Source organism: Xiphophorus couchianus, chromosome 12 (assembly GCF_001444195.1).
Source record: "Xiphophorus couchianus chromosome 12, X_couchianus-1.0, whole genome shotgun sequence".
Lineage (NCBI taxonomy): Eukaryota > Metazoa > Chordata > Actinopteri > Cyprinodontiformes > Poeciliidae > Xiphophorus > Xiphophorus couchianus.
The window spans coordinates 8,238,888-8,258,877 of NC_040239.1; the positions used below are offsets into that span (position 1 = coordinate 8,238,888).

The following is a 19,990-nucleotide window of genomic DNA, read 5'->3' on the forward strand; positions in this document are numbered from 1 at the left end:
GATGGTGTCTTTAAAATCCTTTATACTGAAGCAGAACTCAATATATTATAATAGTTTAAAACAATTAAAGGAATACTAAGATAATATATTATGACAATTAAGTATAAGTATTCAAATAAATAATTCTAAAAGTATCAATAAATTGAAATTAAACATAATTTTTATATATTTTCCAACTCAATTGAAATTTGTCCCAAGTTTTTGTCAACACCATCAGACATAAAAAGAATGCAAAAAGATCAGGCATTATTGGGAGCATCAAAACTTCTGAGGACCCCATGAGCTCTTCCTTTCTCTTCCTTTGCTAAGAGGGCTAAGCAGCTCTGGTAAGCTTATTTTATTCTTTAGTTTTTTCTTCTGTTTTATTCCTAAGTTGCTCGTCACAACCATGATGTGTCAACACCATAACTGACAATTTACAAAACTTTGATGACATTTTGTGAAATAAATGCTTAATTTTAGTGTACTGTAAAGATTTCATGGACCTGATGAGCTACAATATGGCCTCCTTCAGAATAACCATATAAACTGAGGTAGTTTGGCATTTTGTCAATTTCGTCAGACGTCAACTCCATCAGAGTTTTTAACTGACAGTGTGACTCTTTCAGTGATAGTGTTGACAAATCTCACTTACATGTGCAGTTAATTCATTTTAATGTATTTTACATAAATGGCATTACTTCACATGTATCCAGTATTTCATTTTACTCACTAGTTTGTCACCACCTTCAGTTCTGTGTCAACTCCATCATGCACTGTCAACTCTGTCAGGTGGACTTTATGTTGTTTTTTGTTTTAAATAATATTTCTTTTGTTTCTTGAGAAGCAAGAAACTGAAAACTGAGTAAAAATATCACTAATAGGGTCATTAAAAAATAATTTTATATTTATTTTTGTCAGATGGTGTTGACAAAGTTCTGGGTCAGATCCATTAAAAATGTAGTTTTCAAAAAAATGTTGCACCTGCACCTTAGCATCTTTACATTTCCAAAACATTATTTGTCATATTTGTATACATAAGCTTGAGGAATAATAATAATTTTAAAAAATTGGGAAAATTTAAACCCATTTTGTCCCACTTCTCTAGCATCACTGACCTAATAAAGTGGTCACGTCTGGTTGAGCTGCTTGGCAGCTGTAACTAGGCATTTGACACCAGGTTGTTTGTAAATAATGGTAATAAAAAACTAGGAATTAAAACAATGAGCTTGTCAAGAGTTTAATGAGACAGGTGAATGAATGGATTTAGATCAGAAAACGTAGAGACTTCTATTTCAAGTCGTGCTTGCAGACCTTTCTCTTTTATCTTTTCCTTCACATGGCAGAAGAAAATAAAGCCCCAGTGTGCTAACATGGGCGTGGAATCACTTCTGCTGCAAGGCACTATAGGGATACATGTAGCTGATCTATTCTTAGCTCTGTGAAAACATGGCTCTCCCTAATTCAGTGCAAATGGGAGGAAAAGAAGGGGATTACCACTCAGTTTGATACAGTGAACGGTCACTGTCATTGTGGCTGTAAGATATTTGTACGTTTAGGCCACGTATCGTTGCCGATTAACTGTCTCGTCCTTCCTTATATGCAGTAGGTAAATGTTAAATATCAAAGGATTTAGTGTGTATCGAGGGTTCAGCATAAAAGCCCTCCTGGCTTTAAAGACTGGGAGGGGAGAAACGCACGTGTAGTGGGTGGAGGTTTAACTAATCGACAAGCCAATCAAAGAGCAGTATTTTTGAATAAATCTGCATGCTTTAAAAAATTGGTAGTGGCTGTATGTTGATTGGGTCAAAGGACCATAAGCAGCCAATCGGATAAATGGCAAAAGCCCAGCTGGCCGGCAAGTCCCGCCTTCCGCGTAGTTGTCAGCGAACCCCGGAAGTGTACCTTAAAGAGACAGGAGAAATTTCAGGCTAAGGTTACAACAAGGAAAACAGCTGCGAATACCCACACAAAACAAGAAGACACAGATATAGAGGAATGGACGTAGCTTCGTAAAGCAGCAAGCGACTTGTGTGAGAGGACGAGACTGAATGTATTCGAGTATTTTGAGCCGTCACCTCCGCTGCTGAGACGGCTAACTTCTGGCTTCGATTTTCAAGTGGCAACGTTGACGCTGCAGCCAGCAGGGCAGAGATAACAAAAAGGCCAAACTCCGAGACGACAGGAATGCGTCAGTCTTGACTGTCTGGGCTGTGTTTCGTTTCCTGCGTCCACCTTTATTTGGGAGGTTTGTAACCCCAGAATCATCATCATGTTCTTTTTTTTTTTTTGGTAGCCATTTATAACTGCATTATATGAAGCTTTTAGAGTGTCTGTTGGGAAATAAGACAAAAGCTTTTTGTTTTCAACTTGTAATATAGCTCGTTCCGGCTGAAATTCTTCCCCTGTTTATCATCCAGGTTGTCACAGACATCATTCTTAAGAATCAGGTGAAAGAATGACTGGCATCCAGCCAGAGACAGCTGATAACCTAAGAGTAGTTTGCAGGATTAAGAAAGGGGGCGTTCCCCTGCTTTGTCTGTTTTCTCTGCACTTTTTTTATTCGTCTGCATGCACCCTTTGCTGCTATTGATAAAGAAGTGTTAGTCAAAATGTCATTATCTTTCTCTTGGGTGGTGCATTTGTCATGGGAACGCTTGTGTTGATGCATATGCTTTATTTTAATCTTTATACACTCTTGGGTTGTGCATCTGGAGACTAAGCAAATAGGGAAATATCAACAAGCCATGCAAAACAACTGTAAGACAATGCCTCAAGCTAAGCAAGGGAGTTGATGATGATGATGAAGAAGATGATGATGAATGTAAAGTGTGCAGGTCACTAGCACAGCAGTAGGTGTATTCTTCCCTTTGATTGCACTTGGGAGCTTTGTTGCATCATGCACTGCACAGGCTGCACAGGCATTGTTTCTAAAAAAAATCTATCATTTGCTAGGATTTTATTGCATTATTGGAGATCTTATCTCCAATGCACTGCCTCCATTTATATTGATAAGAATGGGTGGATTGCACTTACTTGCACATTATGCACACGTGCTTGCAGACTCACACTGCCTCACCTTTATTGCACACGTGCATGTGGGAATCCTGCAGCTGCCTCACATTCATGCAACCGTAGAGCTATTCATATTTCACACATTCATGCAACCGTAGAGCTATTCATATTTCACACGCATATTAACATAGTGCACACATCCACATTGCAGCAGCAAAGTCCACGCTTTGCACGAAGAGCCCACCCCCACCTCATTCTCCCTCTCTCTGTCTGGGAGAAAGCAGTGGGCTTTGTCCTCAGCTGAGCGTGACGTCATGCAGATATTTGCTGTAACCAACCCTGAAGGCATTGTACATGTTGTTCAGGAGGCCTGGGCCTGGGCTTGTCCTGTGCAAAAACACACACCCAGGAAAGAAACCATAATTGATTCTTGGACGATGCTGCAGGTGAAGATGGTGGAATTTAAAAAATGCAGTCATTTTAAAGTGGTAGAAAGGACAGCAAAATCAGTCACTGTACAAGTGATTGTGGAACTCTGTTGGATGAAAAGAAAGCAAAAACTGCTGTGTTTGTGTACTTTAATGTTCAGCCTGAAGGAGCTGAATTGTATGCTTTTGTACAAACAAATCAGTAAAGAACACTGGGTTTTGTAACCCATTCATGGGTGTTCTTTCCATACTGTTCATGAGGGACCTACTGTGTGCCTTTTCATCTTCATATATGGAACCACCAGTGTCTAGTTAGGCTGTTTAGAGGATTAATGTAATATGATTAGCATAAAACTTACTTGAGGTAGTAGCAATAAAAGCTGAGATTTTTCCTTGATTCTACCTAAACACAACAACAGCCTGCCAATGCATTATGTACCTTGCCTGCAGCTCAGTTACAGTTTCCAGTTTTATTCATGGGCAGGTCAACTGATAATCTGAGACACTTAAGGCACACCATTCATCTTGTCATTTGTGTGTTCACTCTGCCTTTCAGCAAACAGAGTTCATCTCATGCGTAATTGTGTTCTGATCGCATGGTTGCGGTTCATGGCTGTAGCATTCTTTTTCCTAACTGGTGGTGCTTTGTGAAGTGGTGGATACTAAACGCTTTGAGCTGATGAGTGCTTGTCGTCAGCCCTCCAATGAATGTCTACAGGATTTTATGTCAGAGATTACAGATGATTATGTAGGTTGGATCCAATACTCGGCACGGCTCTGGGGTTATATTGATATCTAATGCTGTATGTGTGGCTGTATCTGAATGCTGCTATTATAGAATCAAAATTACTTTTTGTCAGATTTGACTAATAAAAAAGATTATTTTAAAGGTACAAGAAATGGAACAAGAATAAATATGGTTGTTTAAGTATTAACATTACTTTTTTCTGAACTTTCAGCTCACTGAAAATGCACACTATAGTTTAGTTTCCTTAACTCAACTTATCTTTTTTAACATTTTAAATAAACTGGTACATGTGAAGCTTTAATTATTTTAAACCGTGTGTATGGTTAGCTTAATTTTTTTTATCTGGCTTATTATTAAATCTCTGGCAGCTTATTTAAAAAGCAGAATATGTCCTGAAAACCAACAGTTTTCCTAAATCTGTAACTCAATTCTCTGTAGTGTTCATTGAATTTTTTTTATACAAGTAGCTGGACATACTCTGAAGATGTTTAAATTAAAGAAGTGTCACTGGTGTTTCCCTGTGTTTTTAAACCCACCTATTGAAGGAATATTCATAGTCAGACATTCATACATGTAATGTTATTTATCAACCATTTTCTTTACCAAATATGTTAAGTATTTCAGATGTTTTAGTTTCAGATTTCCAAGGCAGCTCAGACATTAAATCCTCCTAATTTGCCCTTATCATGTTAAATTAAGCCATTTTGGCATGTTTTTTTTTTTTCTTCTTTTAAGCTCTTTGTCTCAGCTCAGTCTCCAGTGGCTAGATGCCTTTTTTATTAACTGGACTTAAATCTCAACTGACATTAAGAGGAGATGGCAAGATGACTGCATCACTTGCTGAATTAATCAGCATGGTCTGACATTACAGCCTGAGAAACAAAGGTCTACGATATCCAGCTACCCATGGCTGTCTTCTTAGACTAGCAGAACTTGGGCATGTTGTTCTGAAAAGTTGAAAAGCATTTTCTAAAACATGCAAAGAGGTTCATGGTATGCAATTTTACAGAAAAAAATCCCATATTAGATTATATTCAGTTTTTATATTCTCATAATGACTTCTGTGATCATTTTTTACCTTCTAAAGAAAGAAACACCTTGACTGCATTCGGGCTGTCTGGATCTCTTGCTTTGCAATGCCAAAGTCTCGTTTAAGAACAGTAGGTGGGATGTTGCTTGTGGCCCAAAAAACACATTTTATGTCTGTTTTCAAGCTGTAGCATCAAGACTCTCGAATGTTGGTACTGTTGTTGTATATAAGAAACAGTTAAATACTTTACTTTTTAAGCAGACAGTTAGTTTGACATTGGTTTTATTGATTTTGTTGTTAGTTTGCCTTTTATATTTTGTGTTTCAAATGCATTGTATTCACCATAAAATTCCATATCTGTTGTATGGAAATACAGTTTATTCTTGAAGATTTGATTTACTTGATCAAATCTTACAAATGTTATGCCATGTTAAGTTAATAGCCTTTCATTTTTTGCCCACTTATTAAGTGTTTTTAATAAGCCACTTATTAAAACAGAATGATGGTATCTTGTTACAAAAATGTTAAAGGTCAATCTAATTGTGAGATAATCGTGTTCTACCAAAACCTCTGTCTGGTTGTTATTCAGAGCTTTTAATCAAAAGTGACGAGCACTGTAACTGCAGTTGCTTAGAAAATATAACTAGAAAGTGGTTATTTACTTTCCTGGATAATTATTAATCATAAAATATTAAGATTCACAATTTTAGCAGAATTAGGTGGTAGTGATAATTATAATTTGAAATCTACTGCAGTTTTCAGTTTTCGGTCAATTATAATAATGTTTTCAGGTCTGCAGTTTATTATGATGGTATAGGAAGATCTGTGGTTCACTGTTTAGTGTGGAAGCATTTTGTGAAGGTTTTCTCACACTACTCCTAACTGCCCATTTGCATGTTTGAGTCACCACTTAGAAGATCCTGTGGTCAGTTGTTTTGGTAATCTTTTCTCTTTTTGTTTGAGATAACTCATTACTGCACAGTCTGTGTACACTCTTCATTGCAAGATAAACTCATAAGTTCCAGTGTTTCAAGTTATTTCCTTTTGTTTGTGTCTCTGAAGTAAAATTACCCTTAGTCAATCTTTTGTCATTGTATTTTACATTATGCTCAGTTTTAGTGGATATAAACTCATAGGTTGGGTTTTTTTTAAGTGCTATTGAAGAACACATGTGGTGCGTTACTTTCTGTAGAGCCTTTTATATTTTTAAATAGCTTCTCTATATGTGCCAGAATTAATGAGTAGTTATTGGAAGGTACAAATCTCTGTATTATGTAGGTCAGCAGAGAGCTCATCATACTAAGACTTGTTCACTCAGCCTCTTTCCTGTCACCGTTTTGCTCTCTATACATGTTGACCTTTTTCTTTTATGCTGTCACATGCTCCATTTTTCAGTATTGTATATTTCTGATTCTCACTGTGGCAAACATTAGCTTAATAAAAAAGCTTGACTCTTTGCATAAATAGCTTGTTACTCCATGTGTTTTGAATCAAAAACACATTTGTGACCTTAAAGTAAGAGATCTGAAACTGTGTGTACAATTGTTTCCAGTGTAACTGCAGTTCAACTGCAACTCTCTGTGGAGACTTTGCTGCCAGATCAAACACTGATATTTTTAACCAAAACACACAGTAAGAACTGGAAGAAGCACTTATGGTGGCTGATATAGTGTTCCATTTCTGTACCTCTGATTCTGCAATTTGCATCTGAGCATGATGTCTGGTCCAACTAAGCTATGATTCAAGGACAAAACCTAATTGGATTTGCAAATTAACATGGCTAGGTTAACTACTGTTAGGAATACAAGCTATTAAAAATAGCAAAGATAGAATACAAGCTATTAAAAAAAATTTCTTTGAATTTTTGTATTAAGAACTTTTGCAGCAACATGTTCACGAAATGAGATTGTACAGGGAACCACCCACCTATTCGCGGTTCAGTAATTGAAGATTCACCTACTTGTGGATTTTTCTGTGGGACATAACTCCATATTTCATAGAACATATTACTAAGCCCTGTGGATACCGTGGGTCCACTTAATAGCAATGTGTGTGTGAAAGATTTAATAAAAATTTGTTGCAACTGCAAATAAACTAAACTTTTATTTTCTGATACCATCACCAAGGTGTACATGCAAGTTAGTTGTGGTTGATCACACATTATGTGAGATACTGCTCATTTTCCAGCTCAAAATTCTTACTTTTATGACCTTTTCAGTTAATTTTTCCAACTTGAAAAATTTCTTATTAAAGATGAAATGCTTAACCCATCAAGCTGTACTGATGGATAAGAACTTTCTCTTTTGAATTCCTCGTTTACGTTTTTAAAATGTCTTCTAGTATGACGGTACTTGGAAGTATTGTTATTTGAGCCTATACCAGTTTGAGAACTGGCATAGGCTTTAAGCTTTGGCATAGGATACACTGATCTCCCTGATTCACTTTAACTGACTACTGACAGTTAAAGTGAATAAGATTGATTATCTGTTCTTTGTAGCAACTGTGGTTGTGTTGGATATATTCGGTGGCAACTGGAAAAACACTCAATTTGATATAGATGAGGAAAAAAATGTGCGAGCCAAATTGTGATTGCTGGATGATTTTACATCTACCTTTCACAATGCACAAATGCTGTATTTTTTATATGAGGCTCAACAGCCTGAGATTAGTCAAGGTGGCAATACTGATAGTAATGAAGTAGTCAGATTCAACCTTTGATGAATTTATGTCTTTTGAGTATGCTTATGGAAGCATGGGAAGTCCTGAAAGATCTTCAGGGTATTCCTCTCTCTTCATTTGCATGCTAATTACTGCACTACATCAATGTGTGTGCATTGTAAAGGCTGTTGTGTGTATGTGACTTGTTTCCCCACTGTGTGTCATCAGAGACAGGAAACTGCATTGTTGTTCTGCTGTTGTTTAAGATGTGATGTAAGATGCAGGAGATATGTAGACAACTATTTAGGGGTAAAGAAGAAAGTGGCAGGGAATGTGTGGAAATTGTGAGGGAATTATAGGCATCACAGGTGCAGACAGATGTGAGTCAAACAAATTTGGCTCAATTTTGGTTTTCACAATCTTATCTTGTTGTCTCTACAGTATATGTGGCTATTTTAGTGTACAAGACTCATGACGTTACATCGTTTACCACCAAAGTGAACGATAACATTGAGTAATAGCTCAATACCAGCTTCACATTTAAAACTGTTGGCTTCTTGCGAGGCTTCCTGTATTAAAGTCTTTAGCTCTTTATTCACAGTAGCTCCATATCCATTTTGAGTTTGGTATTTGTCACCTTTATGATTCACTCTGACATTGTACTCACTATGGCTTTTTATGATGCATTTCTTTGAAACCTTATCCTGTTAAATATACAGACATTCATATGACTACAGCTGCTATTTGACCTACTCGCTCACACCCTAAAAGATAAACTTAGGAACAACTGGCACTTGCACTGCTAATTAGCAAAGTAAGTCTGTTTTTCCAACAGACATAAATGACTCAACAAGAAAAAGGTACACATCTGAAAGTTAAACACCTGAAAGTATGTAATCACTAACAAGCTGTAAGTAACATAATATGCCTCTGGGGGGGTTATTTCATGTACTGAAGACGTATGTTCACAAATTAGTTTATCCAACGATAAGTTATTGAGACTCTAATAACTTATCGTTGTCTCACTTTCCAGGTTCAAATTAAGCAAAAAATCCTGCCCTGTTTTCCTGGATGTAGTGCAAAGTAGGTGTGGGTTCAATATGGATTGGTTTTGGTGAAGATTAGAAATTACTGTTTGGGTTAGGCCAGGGGTGCCCAAAGTCGGTCCTCGAGGGTCGGCATCCTGCATGTTTTGGTTCTCTCCCTGGTTTAACACACCTGGATCAAATGATGGCTCATTAGAAGGCCTAAGAAGAACATTGACAAGCTGAAAAGGTTGTTGGTGCCACCAGGGAGAGAACTAAAATGTACAGAATGCCGGCCCTCGAGGACCGACTTTGGGCACCCCTGGGTTAGGCAGTTGACAGTGAATGGACATCTCCTTCAGTGACCTAATGGGATTGCTGAGCAACCTTCTCATTGTAAGTTAAACTGACCTCAGGATTAACCCCCGTCAGACCTTTAGTTGACCTCTATTTTTAAATACCGAGACCAAAATGGATCAGTGGAGTCTACAGACATGCATATATTATTTAATTATAATGAAATATTAGAAAAACTACAATACACAGTGTCATTGTAAAATCCCATATTTAATTCACTCTTCTGCATCTGTCAGTACAATGCTTGGGACACTTTCAATGTGACTCATCATTGTTTTCTGCTCCTAGTACATTTGGGTGTAGAAAACTAATCTGGAGAAAAGTGAACTCATCTAGTTGGAGAAACATGTAATTGTCATGCAGTTCGAATCCATTAATCTATGCAATTGCCCAGCTTCACTGTAGACTCAACCGTCCTTTGCAACATTTCACTCTATAGCCCTCCCAGAAATGTAGTTGTTAATAAGCTTTAACTCTTCTTGTGATATTTCTGATTATCCACTTTAGTTGGTAATCCTCTCTACTGTCCACTTTTGTTGGTAACCATCAGTTGGATTGCTTGGTGAAACGGTGACTATGTGTTGGCAAGACATTGGGCAAGTACTTAAGACTTAATTTTTTCCCCCTTCTCTATCTAAATATCTATTTGGAACATAAGCAAAAGCAATGTGGCACAATCATACAATGCAAGAGTTCCCCTAGCATGAAATTAAAGAGCACTAGAGATAGGTGAAAAGAGAAGCAGCTGAATGTAAAGTGAAGGATTGAGGACTGAGAGGGAAAAGAGATGAGGTGGAGGGAGAGAGAGAGAGAGAGCTTTATTTCCTGTCCTCCATGAATAGGCAGCATATTTTTCTGGAACATTCCTCTGAGCTGGCCGGGCCTGTCACCAAGAATCGGGCTGCCACACTTTTTCCCCATCTCCACATTTCCTCTAACTGCAATTTTTGTGTTACTGGAAATTGTACACAAGTCACTTCTTGATTATTTTTCTTCTACACTGTTTGGTTCCTTTAATTGTTTTAAAGAGCTCTTCTCAGAGAAGAAAGTGGGGGGGAAAAAAAGTCTTGCAGTTAATATTAAATGTAGACTGTGAAAGTCACGTAACTCTTGTGGTAAATAGTTACGAGTCATAAATTAGATTTAAGTAAAATAAGATCAAGTGGATTGCATAAAACTTTTTAAATGTTAGTTAGGGACTTTATTTATAGCAGCACATTGCATGACACTACAGGATATACAGAAGACAAGTTTACAAAATTTCCAAAATCAAACTGTCTTGTGATATGAATTAATTCATATCACTGTGAATTAATTGATTGCTGTGTGAAAATTGTCACACAAGTGGAAGCAGTGTTATCAGGTTTATCTGTGTTAATTTCGGCTAATTTTTACACAAAATGTCTAATTTGGGCAAATTAAACTGTTTATTTTGCATCCAGAGGAGTGCTGAAATCCAACAGAGGTCAAGAGTACATTAAACAAGATTAGGTGAGTCTTTGCATATTTATCACTTGTACCTTCAACCTGTTCTTACCTTCACCAGATCCAGGCAGTCATCACTAGATATTATTAATATATGTATTCAGTTTAGGCTTATATAACTCAATGAGTAATGGGGGTAACCTTAATGTGTTTGCAATGTCAATCAGAATTTGGAAACACTCATCATGGTTATATGTTTGTCATTATTATTATTTGTTCATGTTTATTCATTTCATGTGTTAGTTTAATTTAAATGTAACATTTATAATATGCTACTTTAATCAGCATATTAAAGCAAATTAGCATAGTAAAGCTAGCAAATCTAAGCTTAATTAGATCTCTGACTGCAGGGTGGTAGCAAAATGCTTGCAGTCTTGGTATGTGTGGAATATGCATGAACCAACACTTATGGGATACTTGTCATTCCTTGGCTGCATTAAAACTTAATTCATGACAACAGTTGAGGGGTTCGGCATAGTCCACAAATTTTTGTTTGGATTGATATCTAGACTGTGGGAAGCCAGTACAGCAACTTTTCTGTACTGGCTTCATACAGATATTTTGTAATTTGGCTATGAAATACATCCGTGGTTATGAAACCATATATATTATTTTCTTTAGGATTATTTTCTTGTTGTAGCCCAAAATGAATTTGACAGTGGAAAGAAAATAATTAAATACAATCCTGATCTATGATGGTTTTTGGGTTGTTCAATTCTCTGTGAGGCAGATTTTTGGCTCTTCTTCTAGACCAGGAGTGTTGAAATACAGACTTTAAGCCTTTGTGTCCTGCAACTTTTAGATGTCTCTGATCCAATACACCAGAATCCAATGGCTAGAGTATGAAGACGAGTCATCGGACCTTCAATACAGATGCGTTTATGTGCTGAAGCCACGCATCCAAAAGTTGCAGGACATTGGCCCTCGAGAGCTGGATTGGAAGACCCTTGTTTGAGACCAAACAGGGGTCTCAAACAGACATCTGTTTTTATGCATGTGTTTAAGGGGATCTTCAAACTTACAGTTGTTTCTAAAGACTTTCTAAACTTATACAAGTCTAAAATCGCCTCCTTAGATTTTTACTGATTACCTCAGACCTCTACAAATGTTGTTAAAAGAGATTACAATGGGTGGGTAACAGCATGCAGGAACTTGCTATCCGACAACAGTAAAATTTGATTATGGTATGATGGTGGTTTATAGAGCTTGTTCTGTTCTTAACACAGCTGCCTCACAATGGTAAATTGAGTATCTATGACTTCAAGACCTAGAAAAAAAATTGGTTGTTTCTTTAAAGATATGAAATGGATATTTATTAACACATGAGATCAATGGATGTTAATAGCTTACAATCTCTTGACATATTGGAAAAATCAAAGCATCCAAGCACATTTAATCAAACAATTTATTTCACTTTTTTTTAAAGATAAGTCATGAAAATTGTTTTGACACTGAAAGACCAAATAGTTTGTGTCAAATTTATACTTTAGTGCACAGCACTATGTAGAGCTTAATCCACACAGGAGTACACACTCATCTTCAGATATGCTCATATGGGCGTTCACCCCCTCCACCCTCATACACATATGAACATTATTATAATGTCATTCCACTCGTCTCTCTCATCACCTCACTCTCTTCTTTTTGTTCTTTCCTTCCTCCTAACATGGAGCGTGACCTTTTCACCTTTCAGTCAAAACTGTGACTAACTGATTTTCTCAGAGTTATCGCATGGGTTAAATTTCTGTTCCCATTTGTTTTTAAGGATGTTACTGGAGAAGAAGATAACATTTCTTAAACACTGATGGTGTCACTTGGAAGTTTGAAATATGCAAGACATGGCAAAAAAAATATTTCATTACTAAAACTATTACAAAACTTCACTCTCCTTCAGCAGGATTGTTCAAGACTCAAAACACAACACCTAAACACATTCTCATGTTTCAGACAGCATTACAGGAATGTGAGCGTTTGATAGAATGTGAGTCTGTACTTTCAGCCTGTCTTTCTCTTCTGGTGGACTGGCTGTGCCCTCGTACAGGGGGAGGGTCTCCACAGAGAAAACCCACCCTTTTCCCCCAGATATAGAAACAACTTCGATTCTAAAGTCAACAGAAGATTGAAGGTGTTTGTTTACATTTGTGCATACTGCAGCGTGGGATTTTCCAGATCTGGTTTGGAACAAAAAAAATTAATTTTATTATGAAACTTTTCTATGTGAAGATTCATACAGATATTTCTGTATCTGTTTGAAAACAGAAACCTTGTCTCAACTCAACCTTTGGTCGTCGGTTTATCTTGCCGTCTCTTAAAGTTCCTCCTCCACCTTCTGTCTCCTCCCTTTCCTCTCTTTCATATCCCCAGATCTCTATATTTGGAGGTTCATAGTTAAACACGTGTCTTGTTTTTTTGTTTTTTTTAAACCGCTTGTCTGCGCACATATATGTTTGCACACACTTAAAAAAAGCATGCTCAGTGGATCAAGCTGCAGCAAGAGGGGCCTGCATTCTTCCTCTATGAAAGAGTGCATTTAGTCTGTGAGCATTTACTGTTACATATTAAATAACTCTATTCCAGTAACTTTATAGAATGGGCACATTCAATCTGTTTAATAAAATTGCAAACTAGATTGCCAGTAGTTAGACATGCAACTTTCCTTCCTGCCATCTTGACATTTACAGTAGTTAATTTGACTTTTTTTAACTAACTGTTGGCACTTTGCAGCATTATTGTTGATCATATTTCATTGTGTCTGTTTTCTGGTGGGTTTGTTGATGGTCTTTTGTGTAGATTTCTGTATATCTGATATTCTGTCATGTTCGTGTGTATTATATTTTCTTATCTAGGATACCATGTAAAAGACAACCATTCATTGATGATGATTCCCTTTTTTTCCCTACTGTTTTCTTTATGTAGTATCCCTGAGATTCTAACAAGCTGATGTTAGCTGTTTAATTTATCAGGCTATTTGTCCCTTTAGTGACATATCTTTATTTCTGAAAGCTTGTTCACTATAGTTTTAAAACAGCAATGTGTTAATAAGAATAATAGTTTCCACAGCATGACTTGCTGCTTTTTTTCATAAGCATAAATATTTCCAAGCACTTTTCTCTTGGTTGTTTCCCTGTAAACAAGAGAAGTGTACCAGGCCTCTATGAGGCAGATACCAGCAGTGCACAGCAACCTGTGTAAGCAGTTCAATGCTACTGTTCTCTATGCTGCATATCGACTCAGAAAACTGGTCATTTTGACACTTTTTCAGAAAATGTTTGTTATTTGAAAATGGGACTTTTCGAAAGCTTGTTATACCTTGACTGTTAATTGTCTCTTGCTTTATTTGGAGGTTTGAAAATTTCTCACGATGGAGTATGAAACCTTTGCACAAAAAGTATTAAGTGTTTGATAACAATTTTAATGCCGTATGTGTATATAAACAATCTTGGCAATTTGTTTTCCATAAAACAAGTACATATAATTTTTTGATGCTTTTATGCAGAGTCATTTAATTATGTCTCTGTGACCTAAGAGATTCTGGCAAGATGTTAGACCCAACATTTATTTAGACGGTAGTAGGGGTAGTGCAGGAAATTGCCAAGAGAGTTCAAGTTAGTGGGATTTTTATTATTGTTTTAAATCTAAAAAGTTTAATATGTAGCAGTTGTCTTTTGTCTAACATCTTATATATCATTATAACATCTTTTTTTTTTTTTTACTTGTTCCTGCTCTCTGTGTACCAGAAATAACATGACAACTAAGCAGCAACAGGCAGGAATATATTTTCCATCTGGGTAGAAGCAGATGCAGTGTGTCACAGTTGGAAGCTGACCAGGAGGCAGATGTAAATCAGCAGTCATAGCAGGATGGTGACAGTTACTAACTGAAACATGAAGAAACACAGAGCTGCCTTTAGACTTGTCTTGTGTGTCCCAACCAACAGACCTACATTAATGAGCAAACCACAGCTTCCTTATAAAGATAAAGCAGCACACTGCAGGGAGGTGTGTTTGTGTCTGCAACAAGCATGCAGAACTTAAGAAGTGTGGTAAATACGCAAGCCTAATATTCTTTGACGTATAGTTTCGCCTCCTGTTTTTGAGCGAGGGGTGAGAGAGGGCTCTCCAATGTGTGATGCATTTTTTTCGTGCAGGGCATATTTTACCTCCACTCCTCTCTGTGACATTCATTGCATAATCAAAGTGCTGTTCCTTATTAGCTCACAGATGCTAGAATTAGTCACACACGTGCACAGCTGATTGCTGCTTCTGGTGCTCTGCTGATAAACTTTTTTTGTGTGTGCTCCACTCCCTATCTATCCTCTGACTGCTGTTATTCTGCTTTTCCTGCTTGAAGCCCTCGCGCTGCACAGCCTGCAGCTTGTGTATGAGAAAGACTCCACAGAAAGGGGGAGGGTGAATTGCATAGATGTGTGGATCTTTAATCCCCCTTATTATTATAAGTTGTTCTTTTGAAAGTTACATTCAGCTAAATATGTATTGCTTTGTGGGAAAGGATAAAAAGTAATCACAGAAGTAAAAATATGTTTAAAGTTTATTAACTTTGAACGCATGGTTTCAGAAAAGTGGTTTTTAATTTTGCAGAACAGGCTCAGTAGGAGCAGGTGGGCGGGCTTCTGGCTCCCTGCACTTCCTCTCCCCTGTCACTCTTTTCCTCTCAACCAATCAGAACTTTGCTCATTACAGCTGACCCCCCTCTTAGCTCACCAATCGGCTTGCAGCATCCAATCCCCCCTCCTTTATTTCCTCTGTATGCCTTCACTGCTGAGTGAGCAAAGCATGCCTCACTCTATCAGCTGACAGGAAAGCAACAGAAAAGAAACACAGAGAGAGAGAGGACAGTGAGAAAGTATTGAAAAGAATGACAGAGGAGTAGGAAACGCCGTGAGAAAATACAGGAAAAAGAATGAGAGACGAGCAGAAACTGCTTCAGATACTTTACAGGAGTACAAAAACAGGAGAAAGAAGGAAAAAAGTGGGGGTGGCTTAAAACAGAAAAGGAGAAGGAGGGCACAGGCAAATGGGGGCTGGGAGTTGTTGATAGGTTTTTGATTTGTGCATATGTGTGTGTGTGAAATGAGGGTGGAGAGAGGTAGACAGGAAGAAAACAGAAAGAAAACAGCATTATTGCAAGCTGTTGAACAAAACAAGGAGAGGAAGGCAGAACTCTCTCTCACACTACAAACTGTTCAGGACGGAGGAAACAAGAAGAGACCAGTGAGTCAAGAGAGGGAGGGAGAAGGCAGCCTGAGCAAGCAGAGGAGAACAGTGTCACCTACTCTGACCTAAAATAAAGGGAGGAAGGAGACTAACCTCATCTTTGTGACAGGGTGAGTGTGACAACTTCTCCTGCTCTCATGTCAAGTGCTCTACTGTTGCTCCTGTTGATCTCTGTCATATTATCAGCTGAGCTGAGATGACTCAACGTCTCCTAAAATGGCCACATGAAAGGCAGACAGACTGAGGGAAGGGAGAGCAGGAGGGACAGAGGGGGGACCCTGAGTCAAACAGCATTTTCAGCAAAAATGTCACTTCGCCTGCCCAGTTCAGAATGTCATGACACCACAGCCGAGCTGCTGTGTTTACTGCAATTCTGTGACTTATCTGCCCTGTTCATCTTACATCCAACCCGGTCACTTTCGTCTTGTCTTTGCTACTTCCTGTCATATGTTTGTGTTAAACACAGATACATTCAGTTGTCTTTCAAACCATTCATTTTTAGACAGGGGTTCATGTACTCAACTCGGTCAGCTGATTTTTTTGCAGGCAGAAACTTTCTTTTTATGTTTAGGAATGTTCTCAAGCAAGTTCTCAAGTGTGTGTGTGTGTATTTATATGTTTTTTTTTTTTTATCAGCCTCCAGGCACAGAACAGACCTGGGAGTAGTCCAGGCGCTGATCTGTAAAAGGTTGATGAGACAATCTGTTATGGAATAAACTCAAAACGCAAGCAGTGCAAAGTGTCTGTGAGAAGCCAGAGATGAAACTTTATTTTCCCAACAGACTCATTCAAGATAACAGCCTAGGCCACAGACTTATAAATACATAATTTATACAATTTATAAATGATTTTTTTCCTCTTTATGACACAGTTTTTGACAAATGCATTAAATAATGATGGACTTGAACCAAGGACTGAACATTACTCTCTGCTGCAATGAGAAAAGCTAGTTGTGGTCTGAAAGCTAGTGAGTCAGAGCTGGCGGAACGACTCCATAGTTGGGTACATAAAGAATATTTTGCCTGTGTTTTGACATTCTGTGCTACTTTTAGATTTTCTACCATCTAGATAGCTATGCCTATTTATTGGTGCTATCTTTCCAAACTGCAAGAACAGCTTGTGAGGCTTGTGATCGATGCAGTTATGTCTCTACAGCCTGGTAGTTGCCAAGGTGATGAATGTCATTGACTTTGCTGGCGGCCCTTCTTGGTGTTAGCGCTATATTCAAAGCAACTGTTTCTGTATCACCGTGGCTTTGCAATTTGCAAAAAAAGCAACTAAACACAATGTGTCATGAGAATTGAGCCTCCTTCTCCAGTGCCATTTATTTGTAGGTTCCCCCACGCTCTCCTTTTCATTATGCATGTTTTAACTAATGCAACTTTTAATCTCTAAAATATGTTATTATTCAAAGAAGAAGTCAAGAGAGACTGATTGCAACTCTGGAGGAGATGCATTTCCTTAGCTGGAATAAGGAAGCTGATGGGAGTTAATGAGAATATGTTTACAGCTTAATACAGGTTAACTTGTTAGAGGCTTTAATAGACTTGAGACTGGGGCTGGGCTTCACCTTCCAGCAGGATAATGAGCCTGAACATATTGCTAGAGCTGCAATGAAATAGATTGAGAAATGGTGAAACTTTCAACCCCGAGAAGTGCAAAGTTTTTGGAGACATATCCTAGAGTACTTGCAGTCGCAAATGCAATGAAAGAAGATTCTAGAAAATAGAATATATATGCATGCCTTATTTTAAGCTTTTTTATGTTAACAGCCCTGTGTCATTTTCCCCACATTTATTTATTTGTGTTGGCCTATCACATTCATTTCTTATAAACTACACTCCAAGTTGTGGCTGTAAAGTGACCAAATTAGAAAAAAAATCTAATGGGTACAAATACATTTGCAAGGCATTGAACTTTAGCAACATATTTCTTTTCAATCTTGTTGGAACCTCTTTCGGTTAAACAAGATTTCTAAAGAAAGTCCATAAAATGTTGGGGGGTTTTTAAACTCAAATGTTTCTGGGAGCTACAATGGATGAATGGAAGTTAAGACTTTAAAAGATATGGCTCCATCATTCACGGCTTTGAAATGTAAGCTAAACAAAGAGAAAAGCAACCTTCAGTCAGTGAGCTGTCCAATCTAAATCCGTAATCCTGCAAGTGCAGCAGCTGTGTTTCTTTCAAATAGAGCATCTTTAAAGTGGGGCACAGTGAATGTTAAATAGAAGGTGGTATAGAAGAATCTTTATCAACACGTGTTTTTCCTATGCTGCCGAAAGACAGAAAGTGATGGTGCTTTGAATGCCTGGCTTTGTCCGTGTGTGTGTGCTTAGGTATGTGGCGTTTGTGTGTTGTGATTAATATATACACAGGCCAAATGTCAGGCTATTTTTTCGACAAGGCGCTAGCTTTTAACTCTGTCTCTGACACCTTCCTAGGTTTTACTGGGAGGTGGTTTCTAGGTCAGCCCCATCAATATATGATGTGTTTCTGTGTGTTGTCAGAGTGCCTTCCAAAAGTATTTATACCCCATTTAAGTTTTCCACATATTACAAGCTTCCGTGTATTTTATTACAATTTTGAACTCCCACAAATCAGCTTTGCTTATGCTGAGATTACGTCACACATTGGCTAACTGCATATGATTAGTTGACTTCTCAAGGCAATTGGATTGAACTTTACTTAGGGGTGTCAGAGGAGTTTGAATAAGAATGCATGCCATACTCTTAGAAGATCTTATATTTAATAAAAAAGCAAAACAAATATGCACTTAAAATACCATTAATATACAGTGATATTTGCGGTTTTAATGTGACAAAATGTGAAAAAGTTCAAGATCTGTTTATATTTCAGTCTTGTTCAAGTTTTCAAAGCTTATCACTGATACATATTTCTAAGTGTGCATCTGTGAAACAGATGGTTTTACTGAGTATTCAGACACTGTAGTTGCTACTCAAACTACTGATCGCCTTAAGTGTGGTTTGATTTAATGGTTAACTAGAGGCATAGCACTGATCGGATAAGATTGTTCTGCTACATTTGGCAAGTAAGTCTGACACCCCCTTCTTCGTGATGATGAACTGAAACACCTCTCTGCCCTCCTGATCAGTCAACAGACACAGGACATCTGACCTTTGACCTCATGACCACTGTCTCCCTTGGCCGCAACACATAATAGTGCTTATGTGTTGACAATTTTATCCACTCCTGTGAACAAACCCCACCACTGCAATTGTATGACTTTATTAATAATGTTCTCAGAGAATATGTTAAGATATTAATGATGAACAATGACTCAATGGTGAAAGATGTAGTGCAATATTAGACCTTATGGCTGTGGAGGTTTAAATCCAAAATTCTGTATTAAAGGCCTTCAGGTGATTTCAGAAGAAACAAAACTTAACTTATCTCCAGCATCGTATTCTATTGCTAATAAGCTATCATTATTATGAAGATGTCACTGATTCTTCAAAATAAAACCGCTTCTTGTTAAATTCAATAAAAAGAAAAAAAATCAGCCTTTTCATTTTTGTGCTACATTACTCTTCCCCCATGATGATTCAATTTGGAATATGTTTACCATTTAGACTTGACAACAAAGGTTTAAATTTCTCAAAATATTACACTCATATTCAGGATGAAAAATAGCCTCCATGCTACACAAACAGCACTTTATAGGGAATGACTGATGGATGAGCAAAGAAGCATGTTTTAAATTCATCATCTAAGCAGGTATAGTTTTAGAGGTAGACTAGATGGCATGCGTCTTGAGAGAGAACATTGATCACAGTCATTAAAGGCCTAACTAGTGGCCTTGTAAATTCTAGTGTTTTCTTTGATAAACAAACTTGTGAACACCTTCACATGAAATAGATCCACTGGAGGCATATTATGTTACTTACCTGCTTTTCATTGACTACACACTTTCAGGTCTTTAACTTTGTATCTCCTTTTGTTGAGTCATTTTTGTCTGTTGCAAAAACTTGCTTACTTTGCTAACTGTCAGTGGAAGGCTCAGTTGTTTTGAG

At 37.5% G+C, this 19,990-nt stretch overlaps 1 protein-coding gene across 5 annotated transcripts in view; it reads left to right on the forward strand.

Annotated features, from left to right (window-relative positions):
* The first annotated feature begins 283 nt into the window (after positions 1-283).
* Positions 284-19,990, forward strand: part of atosb (atos homolog b) — a 31,045-nt gene continuing 11,338 nt past the window's right edge. Inside the window, exons 1-2 of one of the 5 annotated variants that reach the window (XM_028033966.1) lie at positions 1,862-2,227; positions 15,933-16,069. The gene's annotated coding sequence lies outside the window, so the exon portion shown is untranslated. Of the gene's footprint in view, positions 327-1,861; positions 2,228-14,056; positions 14,069-15,519; positions 16,070-19,990 lie in introns of those variants that run through there. The other 4 variants (XM_028033969.1, XM_028033967.1, XM_028033968.1 and 1 more) reach the window with 4 other exon arrangements.